Genomic DNA, 16,328 nt, shown 5'->3' with positions numbered 1-16,328 from the left:
TTTTAAAATATTGCTTTGTGAGCTTTACTTTAAATAATAACTCATTGAAATGGAAGTGGAAAGGTTGATTTAATCCACGCTTCAGTGGCTTAATATTTATCTGATTTGGGGGGGATTTAACTCTGTTCCCCTGGGAACCATTGGGGAGAGGGAAAAGCCCATCCCAAAGCCTCCCGGATTACTTTATCCATTCATTTATTCATTCATTCACTCAGTGAGTGTTTACTGAACATTCATTTTGTACCACAATAGTGTATATGGGCTGCAGACACATTCAGGAAACTGAGAAATGCTCACTTAACACAGTGCCAGCCTAGAAGGACAGACTGACATTTAACATCTGTGAATCATTGCCTGTAACCTGCTTTATAACTATCGGATTACATAGGACAATACAATAACAACTTGGACTGTGTTTGAGGCACTATACTAGGCACTTTATATCCTGCGAGATTAAACTCACAAGGTCAGTTATCTGGATCTAAACTCTGGCTTAGATCTCTTAACATCCAACCGGACTACCTGTTTGGGCTTTCATTATCTATGTCACTCCATGAGCATAGTGGGGGAAATAAAATCACCTATGTCATAAGAATGCTCTAGTGATAGATAAGGTGATTACACATGAAGAACTTAGAAAAGTGCTTAATAGGAATTAAAACAATAGTCTTGTTGTCATTATGTCACCATTGCTACTAGCATTTATATTGACAAGAAATAATATACTAGTATTAAGCATAGAGGTTGTGTGTGTGTGTGTGTGTGTGTGTGTGTGTGTGTGTGTGTGTGTGTGTGTGTGTGTGTGTGTGTTTTGCCTGGGATGGAGTAAGACAAACCTTTTCATAGAGCTATGGATGTGGTCCTTGAAGGGTGGGTGCACTGCAAGGAAGAGGAATGAAATGCTTGTAGACATGGTATCTAGTGAGACAGAAATGAGAGAATTGGAAATCTGGAATGCAGCTTCTATGGCAACAAGACTAAAAACCAGACAGCATGACATGTTGAGGTTTGGTCTATATGGACAGAACAGTTACACACGCACACTGAAAACTTCATTGGCTGTGATAGCAATTGGCTCTACATGTTATTGTTTTTTATTAAGTTGCACTTATTAGATAATCGTGGAGCTTATCAAAAGATCTGAAAAGGATAACAACAGACGATGCCACAAAGCACAAATAATCACTTCACTGACACCAGCAACATCCTAAGGCAGGGTAGCAGCCAACAGTTTCACAGAACAAAAACTAGGCTGAGATCAAAATTACTGATCTGGACACAGTATTAAATTTTCTGATTGATGACAAGTAAGAAAAAAAATAAAAGAAAAAGAAAACTATTGGGCAAAACTCCAACTGTATCTCAGGCACACTGTACATTTCTCCTAATTTGTAAAGTATAATAAATGAATCACCAAGGAGGATCAGTTGTCATTTCTGAGACAGAGTGTGAAGGATGGAGCACTCCTGTCTTCTCCTGACGTCAGTTGATCTATTAAATTAACAAGCATATAGATAGATTATTTAAAGATCAATTCAGCCACGAATTGCTTTCAAATGAATACATCAGGCATCAAGCCTGTTTTCTGAGATGGTTTTGTAATTGGGATACATATTACTCGCACGGTCTCATCACAGGGCTCGAGCAGTTTCAATCAGAGGCTTCGCTCTTTCTGCAAACCGCGTGGAAATCAAAAGTGAGCAGATCCACTTCATTATGTGTAATGAGGGGATCTGTAGTTACTCTGGAAGCAGTCACCAAACAAAATTGGTGGGGAAATGCTCCATGTTCCCATCACTCGCACAGAGTTGGCACTTCTGTCTTAGAGAATCTTTTCAGCATGAAAGTTTTGGAATTAAGTTTCTAATAAACTCAGAAAGTCCAACAGCTGTGAGTAATTACCATACAAGCATATCAATCCATGTGCAAACAGACTTACTCCTTAAGCTCCAATCCTCTTGCTAACTCTTCTCTGCAATAATTAAGCACACTCTAATGAGTTTGTTAGCAATTTCCATATGATTTTCCCCCTAATTATTATTTGAGCTGCCCATGTTTATAATGCTTAGTAATAATATCCTTAAAGTATCAATGGTGAAGACACAATTTTGGCTGGTGTATTAATTTCTATTTTCTCATTCATATGCTAAATAAACTAGGGAAAACATTCATTTAAAGGTCAGACTTTTTGAAATTGGTTTACAGGTATGTACTCTCATTTCCACACACACATTCACTTCCCATGGGATCAATGAGTCATCTTAGCATGAATCAAGGTGGCTCTTCTGCTTCCCAAAGACTTCAATGTTCTCACAGCTTCTGTGATGAGCTCCTGGTACAGTTCTGATGTTAAGTACCACCACTTGTTTACTCAGTCCAATCCTGAGTACTAGCCATCCTCCAATTTCTCAGATGAGAGGAGCTGGGTCATACTACAGAGGCTTTACACCCCACTTAATAATACTCTCTCCCTCTCACTTTCAATGAATGGTTTACATTAGTCATTGTAGGGTCCACTCAGATGTCCCTTCCTTAGAGAAAACTTTTATTTTTAATAATTGTATATACTTAACCTAGCCATTCTCCTTAATATCACAAGGATGTATTGTATTAAAATGTGTCACTTTTGGAATGAACTGGTTGGTTGTTTACTTTCCTCTCTTATACCTAGAATCTAACTTTCAGGATATGCAAGAATGTCATAGGATGTGTATCGTTTGTCTCTTCAGTGTCTAACAGTGTCACTGCAACAGGTGATCTAAACTCTGTGGAGTGTGTGTGTGTGTGTGTGTGTGTGTGTGTGTGTGTGTGTGTGTGTGTGTTATGTGATATGTATGTGTGTGTTTGATATGTGTGATGTATATGAGGACACAGGTGGCCTGCTCTTTCACTTTATGCCTTATTCATTTGAGACAAGCAATCTATCATTGAAACTGGATCTAGGCTGGCAGCCAACAAGCCCCAGATATCCTCCTGTCTCCATTCACACCCCATCCCCACTGCCAAGGTTACAGACAGGCATGCGTACAACCACAGCTAGCTTTCTATGTGATTTCTAGGGCTGTGAACCCAGGTCTTGGTGCTTTCACAATAAGTACTCTTGCTTGCTGAGCCATCACAAGCCCTGAATTATATTTTTTTTAACTTTTTTTATTTTTTTGGTTTTTCGAGACAGGGTTTCTCTGTGTAGCTTTGCGCCTTTCCTGGAACTCACTCCGTAGCCCAGGCTGGCCTCGAACTCACAGAGATCCACCTGGCTCTGCCTCCCGAGTGCTGGGATTAAAGGCGTGCGCCACCACCGCCCAGCGATAAATTATTAATCGCTACTTGCTCAATTAACATTAGACAACCTGGCACAAAAGAGAATCTCAATGATGTTATCTACTTCCCTTTTGAGAGATACTTCAGCTAAATTCTGTTGATATCCATGATTTCTCAACAAACTAACCTCTTGTTAGATCAGCCCTAGGAAATTAATCAACTTTCCAGCCCTGGCCTGGTGGACTGTCACTACCCCACCAACTTCAATATTTCAGCTGCCAGGATACACCTGTTGTGATATGTATTTGCATGCATGCTGTGCTTAATTATAAAATTGAAAGACTTTTAAGGTTTTTAACAATCTAAATCATATCAAACATGATCCTTCCCAGGAATAAGGATGAGCCATTTAATCCACATGGATTTCTTATTATCTTATATAAAACATAGATAGGAGGAGTTAAAATATACTAAGCAGACCCAGTTCAACAAGTGTTTATAAGAACAAACAATAGGGATGGAGAAATGGCTCAGTAGTTAAGAACGCTGACTATTCTTCCAGAGGACTAGGTTCAATTCCCAACACCTGCATAGCGGCTAGCACCCATCTGTAACTCAAGTCCCAGAGTGTCTGACACCGTCTTCTGACCTCAGTGAGCACTGCCTGTGTGTGTGTGGCACACTGACATACATATAGACAAAACACCCATACACATAAAATAAATAAATAACTTAAAAAAGGAACCAATAGCAAAATAAGAGAAACAATGATTTGCTTTGAACACCCCAAAATATATTTTGTCATGATGGCAGGTCCGCTGACACTTTGTACAATACTGTAAAGCAGGAATGGATTCTTGTCCACTTTTAAGTGGGTTTGGGGCTGAGATTACCTAGAAACCTTTCTTGTCCATAAAAACCTCAAGATAATCATAAACACTACAATTATCTATTACTTATATAGACTTCTTTCTTCTTAAGATAGTTTTTCTTTGAAGAGCACTCCTCACTTCAGTCTTTCAAAGCATTTGAAAACCTGTCAGAAATGCCAAATCTCTGGGTGACTTCAGACCCCCTGATGGGGGAGCAAGCTAAACACTCTAGGTTTTGTCAAAATCTCCAGGGAATTAGAATGCATGCTTAAATTTGAGAACCTCTGCCCCAAATGATTTAATAAGGTAAATAAGATGCTAAATTTTCACAATTGTGAGTGCTGTGTTAGTCCAGGTATTTACAGGTTATTAAAAAGCCTACAGGTCAAGGTGCACCAAATACGCTGTCTGTGTAGTTCCATGATGGAACCCAGTAAGCAACAAAAAGTAGTTATCGTTATCTTATATGACTAGAAGGACAATAATTGGTCACCTGGCTATCATGGCTGGCTGCAAAAGGAAAAAAAAAAAAAAAGCCCTGACAATTAAAAAGATCCTGCTCAAGTAGACAGTCCCATGAGCAGGTCAATCTCGGGACTGTGCAATTAAAGGAAGCAGGTAGTTCCTAGGTGTTTCTCCCAGAATTGTTGGTGTTCATCTCTCAAGTGAGAGAACAGAATGTACTTCTGTAAACATTTACCAACACTGCCTACTATGGTAAAAGTGACCAAGCACCAAATCTTATATTAATCATAAAACAAACAGGAAAGTGAGTCCAGTTGGTCTGCTTTCTCCTAGAGCTCATCAAAGCCAGGCTAGTTAGCTAACTGATTCAGCTTCCTCACCAAGGTAAAGGAAATAAAAACGTCTGCTCCCAAGAGTTGTTACAGGACGAAAGAAAATCTTAGCTTAAAAGAAGAGCTCCGAAAACTTCACCACTTACAAGTTCCTTCACCTGAGAAATGCTTATGTGAACCCAGGTACATAGGTATATAAAACAAGTATACAGATCAAACATTTAATGATCATAAATCAAAAAGAAACTAAAGCAGCTCTTTGGCAGACATATAATTTTGTCATTTATTAAAGATGAAAGCAAATTTACATACTAATGAGATAGATATGCTTATTTTTACATAAAGAATTAAATCTTGGCTGAATATCTGATCCTGAAAGACATACATCATCCTCAGTGTTTTTCAGTGTTGATCAATATTTTGAGTTTATAATTGTCAATGCATAGAATGCCACTTCACATACACAGCACCAAACAGTAGAAGTATGTATGATAGGGTCTTTTCAGAAACTGCTAGAAATTCTGTTCTAATCCCAAACCAAAATGCAATGAATGATATTTATTTTTTTATGAAATGCTAGTCAACAACTCAAACAGCAATTGTGAAAACCAAACATTGTAACCCCATACAATTCAAAGAGTCACTAATTGGATGCATACTGAGGAATGACAATAAGAAAACATTAAAAATCTTTGTTTTCTGGAAAGCATTGTTTCTGTAAGAGTGCTGTGACTCATAATGTACAATAATCTCAGATCTGAACCCTCTGTATTTCAGGCAATGTCCATTGGCATTGTGTAGCATGAGGGCATATGGTATGACCAGAACCATATGCACAGTTAAGTGATGGGATGCAATAAGGATGAAGCCTACCAAAAGACACCTTGGACTCATCATGCATTCCAGTTTCAATTGTTTTGTTCTTTGTGTATTTGAGAAACCCTTTGCCAGATTATTTTTCTGCAGCCCCTTCATTGTGTGTGTATGACCCCATTTGAGGTCACAAACCACAGTTTCAAAGAAAATGAGGTTTAAAGTACCCATTAGCAAGCATACTGCTATGCCTAGCAAAGAAATGATGCTCCCCCTCCTTTCCCTCCTTTATAGAAAAAATATCAGATAAGTCTTTTTTTTATTTTTACTCTATTCTTTTTATCTTTGACTATGCTCACATATTTCCAAAATCTCAGGCACTGGGGAAAAAAGAAGGACACTGAATGTGAGATGCCTGATATAAACTCAAAATACAGAGGAGTGTGAGTATAGATGTGATGTACAAAATGACCTCTTCTCTAAGGAGACAACTGCACATAGCTGCCTGAAAGATTTAAGTAGCTAGCCCAAAGACATAAAAATTGACACTTTTTGGCTCCTACTTTTCCTGATTCTTGCATACAAATGTTGCCATACATGTGTTTGTACGTACACCTGCTAAATTGACTTCCTTGTGTGCTTTCACCTAATCCTGCTTCACTGCTTTCATAAAACAATAAAATTATGATTATCATAATTATGAAGTATGGTCAAAATATCAGAGAAGAGCTTAATTATCAAAACATTTAATATGAAAGAAACATAATGGAACTGTAAGAAAATTGAGCATGCAGCAGGGTTCAGTGGAGGAAGTATAATGTCTGACAAGACCCAGTGAATTCAAAGAAGAGATCCAAGGATCATCTCATTGATGTCATGTGAGTTTGCACATTAAGTTTGTGGGTGTCAAGTCCACTGCACAGTGTGTGGCATGGATCCATTATGTAAGGAAGAGGCCCATTGGAAAGACAGTGACCTCTTCTACAGAGGAAGATATTGGAATCTGTCTCTCCAAGGAAACCACACCTTCTTACATGCAGCGGTGCTCAGTGGATAGACACAAGCAAAGGAGTTCCACAGAGGATGTCCCCTGTCTCACTGTGGAGACAGATGTGACCTTGTGATGGCACCACAGCATGAAGCTTCTCCTATAAACAGAATGCCCTGAGATTATTTTCAAATTATCTGTGAATTAATCATGTCTTACAGGTTTTCTTTTTCTGAGCTTAATGGAGGTCTATTTGATATAATATAAATTAGCCCTTGACAGGATACAATTAATGGTTTTTAGCAACTTTCACAGTAAGGTTCTTCTTGCTAATTTTTATACCCATACTCAGCTGTTGGCAACAAAGTCTGTTTTCTGTTTCAATAAAGGTTCCTATGCTGGGTATTTGCTGCCAATATACCATAAAAGAAGGGTTTTGTGTGCTTCCGTCTTCCTGGTCTGATCATTCTGGTGGTTCATGCCTGACATGACTTGTGTTAGTAGCTCATCTCTATTTGGTACAGAACAGTATTCTAACAGATATAAAGTTTGTTTGTTTATTTTTAAAGCTCTATTTGGTACAGAACAGTATTCTAACAGATATAAAGTTTTTTTTGTTTATTTTTAAAGCCTATGCCTTGGCTTATCCTGAAAACCAAAGATGTCTCTTTCACTTTCAAGTAAGACTGATTCCAATTCAGAGTAGAGTTTTGTTCTCTGGATGTCACCACTTAACTGGCTGGTTTTACTTTCTCATTTATTTGTTCTTCTTATAAAGGAAACTTTAGGTCAAGTTTTGGCTTCTATATTTTCCCTTTGAAAACAATAATTTCACAGTAAACTTCGAATCCAGAATGATGAACATAAAAAAGGAATACCAAGACTGGAGGGGGGAAAAAAAAAACAAAACAATTCCAGTGCTCTTTGGTCATTGGCATATACCCTGATACAAATATGTGCTAAGTGATACAATGGAGATAAAAAGAAAAAACTATTATAGTATAAGATGAGTCACAGAAATCTGAAAATAAGTAAAAGATTCATGACTTCTAATATTGTAAATTAATTCAGTATCTCATGGCTTGGTTGCTGTCTTTCTCCTTCATATTCTAATACTGTATCAGAGAGTATGGCAATATTTTCCTGTAGTCTTTGGAGCACACAATACATTACCCACCTGGATCCATTTAATTTCATAATGGGTTTCTGTGCAAGTTGAGTTGTGGGGTATCATAAATGTTTAGGAAAAGCATGCCACCACGGACTCAGAAATTACATTAAAAAGCTTCCAGTACACATGCTACATAAAAATGGGTCATATAACGTGTATTAACTAAACAAATTAAACCAGCTTGGTAAAGGGTGTTCCACATGAAATTCCTAGAACAGCATAAACGCACTTTGCAACCTGAGATCCCAGCTTATGTTTTTCTCATGGGATTATTTGACTTTTCACTTTTCCCAGTTGTGTTCTGAAAAAAGCAAGTGCTGGGTGACTTGTTTCTCCTGGGGAAGAAGAAACCTCTCCAAGTATTAAGTGGGTCTTCAAAAGTCCAGCAATCCCAGAGGGTTTTTCTAAAGGGTCTTTGAGTGAATCTGTAGTAGCAAAAATGCTTTGGTGAAAAGTAGGTATCACAGTGCAGACTTTTTTGCCTTTTTATTGAGCATAGTCAAATTTTCATTTCCTCATCTCTTAACTGCCTTATGACTAAAGTGAAATGGAATCTATGTAAATTACCTCTTGGGACAAAAAGAGGTGCTGCCCATGAGGAAGAAGTGATGTTTACACATGAAGGCAGGATGGGCAGGGACCAGGAACAAACAGGAGGGAGGCTGAGGCTGAGTAGCCACAGGAAGCCTTATCAGGCAACATTCAAATCAGTCAGCCTGGAACCCACCCCTCCTCCGTCTCTGCAGCTTCTATGATGCTCTCCACAATGAACACTTGTGGGCTCTTTTCCTTTTGTCTGGCATATGGAATAAAAGAAAGCAGATTTTTTTTTCTATTTCTTTCTCTTTTTTTGTAAACATGATGGATTAAAGGAAACAGACAACAGAGCTATTAAAGGATGCTTTGCACAGCCCTTTGGTGGCTCTCTAGCAAATAAGAGTTTCACAGTATGTTATCCACGTTAGTTTGGAGAAAGGTCAAAAAGTTAAACTTGGATATCTTTATCTTTTCACAAAGGTTATTCTAGAAGAGGCTGTATGTAAAAGGAAAAACAAAAGGTAATATATATATATATATATATATATATATATATATATCAGGAAAAAGTCCTTTCCTATATTCATTCCAAGTAATGGCTTTCACCTCATAGCTATTCTTTCCAGCAAAATGTTTGTGTTATTATCCTTGACTATTATTTTCTGATGATATCAGTGCAGTAGGTCATTATCAAAAAGCTGGCTTAGCTCTGGAACATATTATTAAATGCTGTGGAGGTATGGTTATTTCTACTAAAATGCTCAAAGAAAGGAGAAGTGTAAACATACGAAAGGTAGTTCCTAAGAAATCAAGTTGAACTTTAAACAATAAAACAATTGGTGTCCAATCTTTTGAGGCTAACTTCTCCTTGAGGGTTAGTTAGCCTGCTCTGCTAAGGGTACAGACAAGCTACAGAGTTGGAGACACAGACTCAAGAGCACAGTGGAGCAAAGCACATGACATGAGGGAGTGGACTGTGCAGTGTGGTGGTAGAGACCGAGAAACAAGGAGGACATGCCTAAATTACCCTTCATACCACTATGAGAAAAAAAAGCACAATTGCAAGGTTTAAAGATGAAGTACATTGTACCCCAATATCAGGCTTACAATTGGTAATGGAAGGACTATGGCAAACCAAGTGGCTCATAAAAAGAGTATCGCTGCAATTCACCTCAATCCAAGCATGTTTTTCATCTTTTTTGTTAAAGATATTTCCAACTACTCTGTCACATGGTTTGGAAGAGGGAAACTAGCCCTGAGGCCTAGCAGTAAATATCAAGAATAGTATTAAAGACTGGATTAGTATGGTAACATTGGGATCTACTGACACAGTGATGTTCATAGAATGAATGGATCCAGAATGAAGTCAAAGATTCAAAGCATAGCTGTTGACTGTTGTGAAACATGACTTCATTGATGAAAAGAGCATGAGGAAAAGGGAAGCATGAGAAAAAGAGAGTGTTCCAATACGAAGATGCTACATTCATTCAGCATTTGTGATGGAGTTCACATGGGCGGACATACAGAACAGGGAAATGAGAGATGCCCACCTGCCCTCAGGTGCCCACAGTCTGACCCTCACCTGAAGGGTGTACTTGTAGGTTCAATTTTAGATGTTTTGAGCTCAAGATACGGGCAGAATCCTTCCTAATTTAGAAACCTAAGCTCAATCCTGACTTTGCCCTCTTATTTATCTCTTGTATCCCCCCATTCAATACATGTTGACTGCAAGTCACCCTGAAGTTCTGTTTCAAAGAGTGCCTGGGGCACAAAGTCTGTAAAAGCTTTGGCTACAGATTTTCAGTGTCTGAAAGGCGCCTCTCAGGATCTGCCAAGGTGCATCTGGATGTGCACAGGACTTTATAGAAAGCCACTGGAAGGCAAGCTGTGGTAACAATGAAAGCATGGATGACAAATGGAACCATTGCATTTTAGAACATCACATAAAATGCCTTAGGAGGTGCCCTGTGGATAGAGGCCCATTCTGGGGGGGAGGGGGGGATACTAGCCTGTTTTGACATCAGGCTTGTGCCCATCACCTAGCTCCAACCAATATTCTGCATATTTGTGAGTTTTTAAAGCCAATGTGCCATGCTGTTTCCTTTTCTGTTATATATAAAAAAAAATGCACACATATAAAATAAACTGAAAAAATTAGAAATCCTAGTTTGTGCAAGAAAATTAACATTTGTTATCGAATAGTATTATACATCAGTGCTGCCTGTTTTATTTATCATGGTGACCTTGCTTCGGACTCTATTTCAGTAATGTGGGCAGGAGGATTGATTATTAGAAACCTAGGTCATGCTGGAAAACCTGGGCCATATGGTCACGTACCTGTAGCTTCCTCATTTGCTCCTAACAGGGCCTGGAAACTCTACCAAGTTATTTAGAAGTCTGTTTGATGTTGGTCCCTCGTGAGAAGCAATGTGACTCCTCTCTCGCGGCAGCCGGATAGGATGGGTGGATGTCTGGGAAGGAGGGCGGAGGGTGGAAGGGGTGCCCAGGGACCCCTCACTACAGGCTTTGATGTGCTTTGACTCCTCTGGGATGCCTCACCTTTTGATGTTGGGAATCAGCTAATTACTAGTTGGAATTGGTTTGAGGGACGAGGAAGCAGTCTGCAGGCTCTGTTCTCAGCCCGTCGGAAAGCCTGTACTTTGATCTCTGGAACTGTAGGGCACCCTTTTGGAGTATCTCGGGCAGATGGGTTCAGTCTGCATCAGCACCAGTTTGGACTCCCTTGTTCTACCATAGTACCATCCTGGGGTGCCATATCACTTCTCTCTTCGGATCCCTGTGGTTTCCTTGACAGGAAAGTGATGACTTTTAGGATCAGATTGCTACACAGCTTTCACACCAACAAGATCATGCAACCTGATGATTCCTTCCTTAACTCTTAGTTTGAAAGTCCCATTCCTCTTAGCCATTCCTGCTTGATATTTCCGTGAATACCTCTTGAAACCTGCCCTTAATTGGTGAGTCTAAATATGAAATTAATGGGTTTGGAGTCAGACTCCCTGCCCTTTCCTTTGTTGATGCAAGTTAACATCCCCCAAGCTGACCTGAAAGGCTAAAAAAATGCTCAGGGGTTTGATGGGCAGGTGGTGGCTGGAGAAATCAACTCTCTTTTCTCTTCCAAACAAGGCAACACAACCTGGCACCTTGCCTAGTAATGCAATTCTCCTAATGAACACGTTTCCCTAGGCTGAGCCCCTGTATTGTGACCATGCCACAGGGCTGACAAAGAGATAATTTTCTGTGCTCGGGAAAAGGAAACACACACACACACACACACACACACAAAGGAGAAAACCTTCTGAGAATGTGTTTTGTTCTTATGCCATGGCCCATTATGGTATTTTTATTTTAATTGCATGTGAAATCCATTTAAAGAGGTGGTACGACGTGACTGTTGCCTTGGAGTGATATGGATTACTTTTAGGGAAACCAGTTAGTTACTCAGCCTGTGTGTATGCACCTTCAGGATGCTAACAATATATTAAGTATCTAAGCAATTGTAATATATCTGACCCTCTTGTATATGAATCCCCTGCCCTTCTATAAGCAGTAAATTCATTATCAGAGCATCTCAAACAAGAGGGTATTTCAAAGACGTAATGTGTGCATTCTTACTCATGTACATTTTATAGTTGGACAAATAGATTTTGAGCCACACAGACAAAGGGTACATGCATTGAGATCTGGAATTACTGGAAAGAATGGTTGAAAATGTTGGTGAGTGTAGTGCAGCTTTGTTTTTCTATCCCCATGTTTCTCTCAGAGATGTCTATCTCTCAAACAGTTTTAAGATGTCCTGACCTCCTCTAAGTAAAACTGTAAGTTCCCAAGGCTAGAAAAACAAAACACGAATTTGAAAGGTTTTTTTTTTTTCTTCATAAAATCGTGTCTTTCAATCTTCGTATTGGCAGCCTTCTGGAGGAAGCAGGTTTCTTAGCTGGAAGAATTTCTAAACTATTTTGCCTTTCTCTGTTGTGGTCCCTTTCTCATTTAGCAGACTTTGTTCCATATGCATAATTGGGAATTAATTTTCTAATTAGGTTCCTCACATTTATGAAGTTGTGTGATGTGGTGTCTCTTCTTGTAACATGGCCTAAAGGCTAAAGTACAGGTAATAATTCTCTTTCTGACTTTACCCTTCATTTAGCTAAGGTTCCTAGGAAATATATTTAGGTTTTATGAGGTGACCGTAATAGATCTTGAATGCTGATCTCCCTTTGAAAGGTTGTTAGGAGGGTGCTCACTAAGCCTTTAAGACCCATGACTATACAGTAGATATTACTCTCAGTAGTTGCACACACACACACACACACACACACACACACACACACACACACAAATGATGTCAATCATTTTGCAACATAAAGGGTATTTAGAGCAGCTGCACCCACAGAAATAAAACTGAACGATATGGTGAGGTGGTGAAATGACATTGAACTGATGCATGAGGAAGAGAAACAGAGGTGACCTGTGAGACTAAGATATCATACCGTACCTACACAGTCTATGTTGGTCTATACTGTATCTCTGTAGACTATGTAGGCACAGTAGTACTGGATCTGTATGGGCATGCAAATCTCCCACCAGCATTCTCTGTGACCCATCATAATTCCTTACGTAGAGGAGTGGAGTCTGCAGCTAGACTACTCTCTAATTCTTGGAAGCCACCCAATAAAAAGAAAACCACCTCAATCATCCTTTTGTTTGATGTCTGCATGAAGCTCTGAAGATAAAGTGAGGCATCGAGTTTAGAAATAAGATACAAACCCTGGCGTCACAAGTTTTCCACATATATTGCTAGGTTAGTTATTACTGTGGGTACAAAATAACCTGTTTCGGTAAGGACGGTGGCATTGATTTTGTATATCAGCAAAAAGGCGTTTTTGTTTTGCAGGAAATCAGAATTAATGTTGATAGCCCTACTTGAAACATGGCCCAGAAGAAAACAAAAATAAGCAAAGTAAGAAATGTTGGCTTCCATTCACCAGACTCCAAAACAGAACCACTTCTCATACCACTTCTCAATTGTGCCTCAGGATTCTCATTTGAGTGTGCAGTTGGCAGATATGTTAGAGCCAAATCAAGACTCTTAAGTAGAAGGCTGGATACATGATGATTGATGGTAGATGGTTCTCAATATCAGAAAAAAATGCAACTTCTAGCTCATTTTAATTCTTTATCATTTAATTAACCTGTAGCTTCCAATTTGTGATTGCTGCCATCATAGGTCCATTTTACAGCTATAGAATGTGATTTTTAAGATCTCATTAGGTATCAGTGTGGAAGAGACTGGATGATGACATGGAAGGAATCATTCTGACACATAGGACTCAAGAGACCCGATTTGTGTGCTGACCTGTAACACTAAATGCCTACATAGTCGCGGGCAAACTATGTAGGCTATGGAAGTTCTCTGTTTTGAACACACTTAGCTTCCAAATCTTTATCTACCAGGTACATAGTACAAAGAAATCCTGCTCAGTTCACCTTCTTCAGCAATTGAAGGGGACCTGCCAGGGTTCAAACACAGGATGCAGTTAGTATCTATCGATCTTGTCTGTGCCAGGTCACCGGCTGCCTAATACACCAACCCCAAGTCTGCAGCTGTAGCATGGAGTGAAATCTACTTTATCATCTCTTTCTCATCCTAGCAGTTCCTAATGGTGGAGTTTTCTGTCTTGGATTAGAAGGAGGACTTCATTGTATAAGACTGGCCTGGGACTGTGGTAGAGGCATCAAAGGTCTGTCTTTGAGAATGGTCATCACTTGCTCGAGAGATTCAAAGCCTTCTCATGATTATGCAAATGACGAGTCCTTTTCTTTAAGGGGAAGAGCTTCTTTTGTTTTGTCTGTTTGTTCATTGTTAATTTTTTTTTAAATAGAGTTTTATGCAGGCAGCCCAGACTATCCTGGAAATCAACATGTAGCCAGGCTGACCTTCAACTTGTCAAACAACTCCTGCCCCAGCCTGAGTGCTGGGATTTTAAGTATGTGGCACTTTGGTTCACCTAAGCCTTTTTATTTTTAAATCCATGCTGTCTTTAGGATACCCACCAAAGCCAAGGTGATATCTAGAGGTAACATCCCACTTTGGACTTTGTTCCTTTCTCCTTCTCCAGAAAGCCACCTTTTACAACTTCACTCTCCTCTTTCTTGTCCTCCACCTTGAGGGGCAGACATATTTAGCAGCAAATATGTGCTCTGACCATGATGTGCTTCTAGCAGGGAAGAGAGCATACACTCATTGAATCCTGACATGTGTGTCTCAGGAGAAATTCATCAGGCCACTCCCTGTCACTGAGCTATGACACAGAGCTATGGCCTCTATGTTCTGTTTACGGCAATCCTGGGGGGCAGGTTTGTGGTCACACTGTGTTCCCCAATATATTGGCATGCTGATAAACTTATCTGGGGTCCGAGAACAGAACAGCCACTAGATACAGAGGCCAGAAAATGGTGGCACACACACCTTAAATCCTAGCATCCCAAAGGCAGAGATCCGTCTAGATCTCTGTGAGTTCAAAGCCACACCGGAAACAGCCAGGCATAGTGACACAAGCCTTTAATCTCAGGAAGTGATGGCAGAAAGCAGAAAGGTATATAAGGTGTGAGGACCAGGAACTAGGCCTGGTTAAGCTTTTAGGCTTTTAGCAGAAGTTCAGCTGAGATCCATTCAGATTGAGGATACAGTGGCTTCCAGTTTGAGGAAACGAGATCAGTTGAAGAAATGGCGAGGTGAGGTGGCTATGGTTTGCTCTGCTTCTCTGATCTTCCAGCATTCACCCCAATACCTGGCTTCAGGTTTGTTTTTATTAAAAAGACATTTTAAGATTCATGCTACACAGGTTCTTTCTTCCCAACTCTTTCCCACCACACTCCCCACCACTTTTTTTCTTGAGTCTTCCATACGGGCTTCCTTTTCCATCCTTACCACCGTTCAGCTGTACCACATGCTCCACACCTGTATCCTCAACCCACCTCTCACTCCCATTCCAGGTGATAACACTCAGGATTTATACTCTAGACTTCTTACATTATATGCTGTCTGCATGTCCAAACATTTATTAGCTGTACAACAAAATCTAGCCTCCTTGTCTTGACATCCAAATTGCATCTACTATGACCCTGAGTACTTTCCTAGGCTGGCTTCTCCCTTTTCATATATATTTATTCATCCCTTTATGTGAAGAAGATATAGTAATTAAGAGACAATAATGTTTAAGATCTTGGTGATACAATGTTGAATAATGTAAACATGAAAGGACAACCTGCAGGGATTGGTTCTCTCCTTCCATGATGTGGGTCCTGAGGAAGGAACTCGGATTATCAGGCTTCACAACAAGCACCTTTACCAAGTGCCTGAGCCATATTGCAGGTCCTAAAGACATATTTATTGAACCTTTAGTTTTTGTCTGCCCATTATTTACTTTCTTTTACTCTCCTCCTCAAGATGTTGACTAAAGAATTTTAAACGGGAACACAGCCCTTGTTCGAGCAGTGAGTCCTGTGACCTAGACCTTAGTCAGTCAGTGCTATATGTTTCTCTGGGCATAGAAATTGGTACTCAAGTTACATGTGACTTAAGCTGAGCAAACAGCTTAAAAACTTTCAAAGAGACCAGTATGGGAAAGTCCCTGCTCTTCTTAAATATAAAGCTGAGAGAATGGAAAGTCTGGAGTTGCTATAGCTAGCATAGAATGACCTGGGAAGGAAAGAAAATACCATGAAACTAATTATGGGGTTTCTTTCTCTCCCAATCATGTCATACCACATACCAGGAGAGTTTAGTTACATAAGTCAAGAGTTTTCCTTCCCATATATTCTAAGAAAAATAAATAAACAAATCTACAGTCAATTTCAAACTGCTT

At 39.6% G+C, this 16,328-nt stretch overlaps 1 protein-coding gene across 9 annotated transcripts in view; it reads left to right on the top strand.

Moving 5' to 3' along the window:
• The window catches only part of Tenm2 (teneurin transmembrane protein 2), a 1,247,217-nt gene that overhangs the window by 624,139 nt on the left and 606,750 nt on the right, over positions 1 to 16,328 (top strand). The window lies entirely within an intron of this gene.

This window comes from Peromyscus maniculatus, chromosome 8, assembly GCF_049852395.1.
Source record: "Peromyscus maniculatus bairdii isolate BWxNUB_F1_BW_parent chromosome 8, HU_Pman_BW_mat_3.1, whole genome shotgun sequence".
Taxonomy (NCBI): Eukaryota; Metazoa; Chordata; class Mammalia; order Rodentia; family Cricetidae; genus Peromyscus; species Peromyscus maniculatus.
Note: the sequence above shows the minus strand (reverse complement) of the source record. Positions and strands in the feature narration are given on the sequence as shown.